Genomic DNA, 5,664 nt, shown 5'->3' with positions numbered 1-5,664 from the left:
GTGGAGCTCCAGCACCCTCCCTGCCTATGGAAGTGTGGAGCTCCAGCACCCTCCCTGCCTATGGAAGTGTGGAGCTCCAGCACCCTCCCTGCCTATGGAAGTGTGGAGCTCCAGCACCCTCCCTGCCTATGGAAGTGTGGAGCTCCAGCACCCTCCCTGCCTATGGAAGTGTGGAGCTCCAGCACCCTCCCTGCCTATGGAAGTGTGGAGCTCCAGCACCCTCCCTGCCTATGGAAGTGTGGAGCTCCAGCACCCTCCCTGCCTATGGAAGTGTGGAGCTCCAGCACCCTCCCTGCCTATGGAAGTGTGGAGCTCCAGCACCCTCCCTGCCTATGGAAGTGTGGAGCTCCAGCACCCTCCCTGCCTATGGAAGTGTGGAGCTCCAGCACCCTCCCTGCCTATGGAAGTGTGGAGCTCCAGCACCCTCCCTGCCTATGGAAGTGTGGAGCTCCAGCACCCTCCCTGCCTATGGAAGTGTGGAGCTCCAGCACCCTCCCTGCCTATGGAAGTGTGGAGCTCCAGCACCCTCCCTGCCTATGGAAGTGTGGAGCTCCAGCACCCTCCCTGCCTATGGAAGTGTGGAGCTCCAGCACCCTCCCTGCCTATGGAAGTGTGGAGCTCCAGCACCCTCCCTGCCTATGGAAGTGTGGAGCTCCAGCACCCTCCCTGCCTATGGAAGTGTGGAGCTCCAGCACCCTCCCTGCCTATGGAAGTGTGGAGCTCCAGCACCCTCCCTGCCTATGGAAGTGTGGAGCTCCAGCACCCTCCCTGCCTATGGAAGTGTGGAGCTCCAGCACCCTCCCTGCCTATGGAAGTGTGGAGCTCCAGCACCCTCCCTGCCTATGGAAGTGTGGAGCTCCAGCACCCTCCCTGCCTATGGAAGTGTGGAGCTCCAGCACCCTCCCTGCCTATGGAAGTGTGGAGCTCCAGCACCCTCCCTGCCTATGGAAGTGTGGAGCTCCAGCACCCTCCCTGCCTATGGAAGTGTGGAGCTCCAGCACCCTCCCTGCCTATGGAAGTGTGGAGCTCCAGCACCCTCCCTGCCTATGGAAGTGTGGAGCTCCAGCACCCTCCCTGCCTATGGAAGTGTGGAGCTCCAGCACCCTCCCTGCCTATGGAAGTGTGGAGCTCCAGCACCCTCCCTGCCTATGGAAGTGTGGAGCTCCAGCACCCTCCCTGCCTATGGAAGTGTGGAGCTCCAGCACCCTCCCTGCCTATGGAAGTGTGGAGCTCCAGCACCCTCCCTGCCTATGGAAGTGTGGAGCTCCAGCACCCTCCCTGCCTATGGAAGTGTGGAGCTCCAGCACCCTCCCTGCCTATGGAAGTGTGGAGCTCCAGCACCCTCCCTGCCTATGGAAGTGTGGAGCTCCAGCACCCTCCCTGCCTATGGAAGTGTGGAGCTCCAGCACCCTCCCTGCCTATGGAAGTGTGGAGCTCCAGCACCCTCCCTGCCTATGGAAGTGTGGAGCTCCAGCACCCTCCCTGCCTATGGAAGTGTGGAGCTCCAGCACCCTCCCTGCCTATGGAAGTGTGGAGCTCCAGCACCCTCCCTGCCTATGGAAGTGTGGAGCTCCAGCACCCTCCCTGCCTATGGAAGTGTGGAGCTCCAGCACCCTCCCTGCCTATGGAAGTGTGGAGCTCCAGCACCCTCCCTGCCTATGGAAGTGTGGAGCTCCAGCACCCTCCCTGCCTATGGAAGTGTGGAGCTCCAGCACCCTCCCTGCCTATGGAAGTGTGGAGCTCCAGCACCCTCCCTGCCTATGGAAGTGTGGAGCTCCAGCACCCTCCCTGCCTATGGAAGTGTGGAGCTCCAGCACCCTCCCTGCCTATGGAAGTGTGGAGCTCCAGCACCCTCCCTGCCTATGGAAGTGTGGAGCTCCAGCACCCTCCCTGCCTATGGAAGTGTGGAGCTCCAGCACCCTCCCTGCCTATGGAAGTGTGGAGCTCCAGCACCCTCCCTGCCTATGGAAGTGTGGAGCTCCAGCACCCTCCCTGCCTATGGAAGTGTGGAGCTCCAGCACCCTCCCTGCCTATGGAAGTGTGGAGCTCCAGCACCCTCCCTGCCTATGGAAGTGTGGAGCTCCAGCACCCTCCCTGCCTATGGAAGTGTGGAGCTCCAGCACCCTCCCTGCCTATGGAAGTGTGGAGCTCCAGCACCCTCCCTGCCTATGGAAGTGTGGAGCTCCAGCACCCTCCCTGCCTATGGAAGTGTGGAGCTCCAGCACCCTCCCTGCCTATGGAAGTGTGGAGCTCCAGCACCCTCCCTGCCTATGGAAGTGTGGAGCTCCAGCACCCTCCCTGCCTATGGAAGTGTGGAGCTCCAGCACCCTCCCTGCCTATGGAAGTGTGGAGCTCCAGCACCCTCCCTGCCTATGGAAGTGTGGAGCTCCAGCACCCTCCCTGCCTATGGAAGTGTGGAGCTCCAGCACCCTCCCTGCCTATGGAAGTGTGGAGCTCCAGCACCCTCCCTGCCTATGGAAGTGTGGAGCTCCAGCACCCTCCCTGCCTATGGAAGTGTGGAGCTCCAGCACCCTCCCTGCCTATGGAAGTGTGGAGCTCCAGCACCCTCCCTGCCTATGGAAGTGTGGAGCTCCAGCACCCTCCCTGCCTATGGAAGTGTGGAGCTCCAGCACCCTCCCTGCCTATGGAAGTGTGGAGCTCCAGCACCCTCCCTGCCTATGGAAGTGTGGAGCTCCAGCACCCTCCCTGCCTATGGAAGTGTGGAGCTCCAGCACCCTCCCTGCCTATGGAAGTGTGGAGCTCCAGCACCCTCCCTGCCTATGGAAGTGTGGAGCTCCAGCACCCTCCCTGCCTATGGAAGTGTGGAGCTCCAGCACCCTCCCTGCCTATGGAAGTGTGGAGCTCCAGCACCCTCCCTGCCTATGGAAGTGTGGAGCTCCAGCACCCTCCCTGCCTATGGAAGTGTGGAGCTCCAGCACCCTCCCTGCCTATGGAAGTGTGGAGCTCCAGCACCCTCCCTGCCTATGGAAGTGTGGAGCTCCAGCACCCTCCCTGCCTATGGAAGTGTGGAGCTCCAGCACCCTCCCTGCCTATGGAAGTGTGGAGCTCCAGCACCCTCCCTGCCTATGGAAGTGTGGAGCTCCAGCACCCTCCCTGCCTATGGAAGTGTGGAGCTCCAGCACCCTCCCTGCCTATGGAAGTGTGGAGCTCCAGCACCCTCCCTGCCTATGGAAGTGTGGAGCTCCAGCACCCTCCCTGCCTATGGAAGTGTGGAGCTCCAGCACCCTCCCTGCCTATGGAAGTGTGGAGCTCCAGCACCCTCCCTGCCTATGGAAGTGTGGAGCTCCAGCACCCTCCCTGCCTATGGAAGTGTGGAGCTCCAGCACCCTCCCTGCCTATGGAAGTGTGGAGCTCCAGCACCCTCCCTGCCTATGGAAGTGTGGAGCTCCAGCACCCTCCCTGCCTATGGAAGTGTGGAGCTCCAGCACCCTCCCTGCCTATGGAAGTGTGGAGCTCCAGCACCCTCCCTGCCTATGGAAGTGTGGAGCTCCAGCACCCTCCCTGCCTATGGAAGTGTGGAGCTCCAGCACCCTCCCTGCCTATGGAAGTGTGGAGCTCCAGCACCCTCCCTGCCTATGGAAGTGTGGAGCTCCAGCACCCTCCCTGCCTATGGAAGTGTGGAGCTCCAGCACCCTCCCTGCCTATGGAAGAGCCACCTCCGCGGGCATGCTGCTCAACCACGCCGGCCCAGAGTTCCAGCCGCTCGGCTACACTCTCTCACAAGCCCCGCCTGGAGCTCCCCAGCCCACCCCTGGTACCTCAACTACCGAGGCCAGCCGCTCGACCAGGCCGGCCCAGAGTTCCAGCCGCTCGGCTTCACTCTCTCACAAGCCCCGCCTGGAGCTCCCCAGCCCGCCCCTGGTACCTCAACTACCGAGGCCAGCCGCTCGACCAGGCCGGCCGAGAGTTCCAGCCGCTCGGCTTCACTCTCTCACAAGACCCGCCTGGAGCTCCCCGCCCCACCCCTGGTACCTCAACTACCGAGGCCAGCCGCTCGACCACGCCGGCGCAGAGTTCCAGCCGCTCGGATAAGCTCTGTCACTCACCCGCCGCGCAGCCACCGGTAACGGGGAAATGTCGCCGCCTTGTGGACACGCCGTTGTAAATGAATGGGCTTTCGCACTTAGTGCAATTTTAGCCAACTCTCTGACTGGAGCTATGGAAGTATGGAGCTATGGAGCCACCAGCCACCCAGGCTGGAGCTATGGAGCTATGGAGCTCTGGTGCTATGGAGCTATGGAGCTCTGGTGCTATGGAGCCCTGGAGCTATGGAGCCCTGGAGCTATGGAGCTATGGAGCTCTGGTGCTATGGAGCTATGGAGCTCTGGTGCTATGGAGCTATGGAGCTCTGGTGCTATGGAGCTATGGAGCTCTGGTGCTATGGAGCTATGGAGCTCTGGTGCTATGGAGCTATGGAGCTCTGGTGCTATGGAGCTATGGAGCTCTGGTGCTATGGAGCTATGGAGCTCTGGTGCTATGGAGCTATGGAGCTATGGAGCCACCAGCCAGCACCCTCCGTGGCTGGATCAATGGAAGTGTTTTAGGTACCAGGCAGCCAAAGGGCCGAGGCCTCACGCTCGACCACGCCGGCGCAGAGTTCCAGCCGCTCGGATAAGCTCTGTCACTCACCCGCCGCGCAGCCACCGGTAACGGGGAAATGTCGCCGCCTTGTGGACACGCCGTTGTAAATGAATGGGCTTTCGCACTTAGTGCAATTTTAGCACACTCTCTGACTGGAGCTATGGAAGTATGGAGCTATGGAGCCACCAGCCACCCAGGCTGGAGCTATGGAGCTATGGAGCTCTGGTGCTATGGAGCTATGGAGCTCTGGTGCTATGGAGCTATGGAGCTCTGGTGCTATGGAGCTATGGAGCTCTGGTGCTATGGAGCTATGGAGCTCTGGTGCTATGGAGCTATGGAGCTCTGGTGCTATGGAGCTATGGAGCTCTGGTGCTATGGAGCTATGGAGCTATGGAGCCACCAGCCAGCACCCTCCGTGGCTGGATCAATGGAAGTGTTTTAGGTACCAGGCAGCCAAAGGGCCGGGGCCTCACGCTCGACCACGCCGGCGCAGAGTTCCAGCCGCTCGGATAAGCTCTGTCACTCACCCGCCACGCAGCCACCGGTAACGGGGAAATGTCGCCGCCTGGCGGACACGCCGTTGTAAATGAATGGGCTTTCGCACTTAGTGCAATTTTCGCCAACTCTCTGACTGGAGCTATGGAAGTATGGAGCTATGGAGCCACCAGCCACCCAGGCTGGAGCTATGGAGCTCTGGAGGTATGGAGCTATGGAGCCCTGGAGCTATGGAGCTATGGAGCCCTGGAGCTATGGAGCCCTGGAGCTATGGAGCTATGGAGCTCTGGTGCTATGGAGCTATGGAGCTCTGGTGCTATGGAGCTATGGAGCTCTGGTGCTATGGAGCTATGGAGCTCTGGTGCTATGGAGCTATGGAGCTCTGGTGCTATGGAGCTATGGAGCTCTGGTGCTATGGAGCAATGGAGCTATGGAGCCACCAGCCAGCACCCTCCGTGGCTGGATCAATGGAAGTGTTTTAGGTACCAGGCAGCCAAAGGGCCGAGGCCTCACGCTCGACCACGCCGGCGCAGAGTTCCAGCCGCTCGGATAAGCTCTGTCACTCAC

Source organism: Syngnathus leptorhynchus, unplaced genomic scaffold (assembly GCF_054491065.1).
Source record: "Syngnathus leptorhynchus isolate UIUO unplaced genomic scaffold, UIUO_Slep HiC_scaffold_410, whole genome shotgun sequence".
NCBI lineage: Eukaryota > Metazoa > Chordata > Actinopteri > Syngnathiformes > Syngnathidae > Syngnathus > Syngnathus leptorhynchus.
This window is presented reverse-complemented; position numbering follows the sequence as displayed.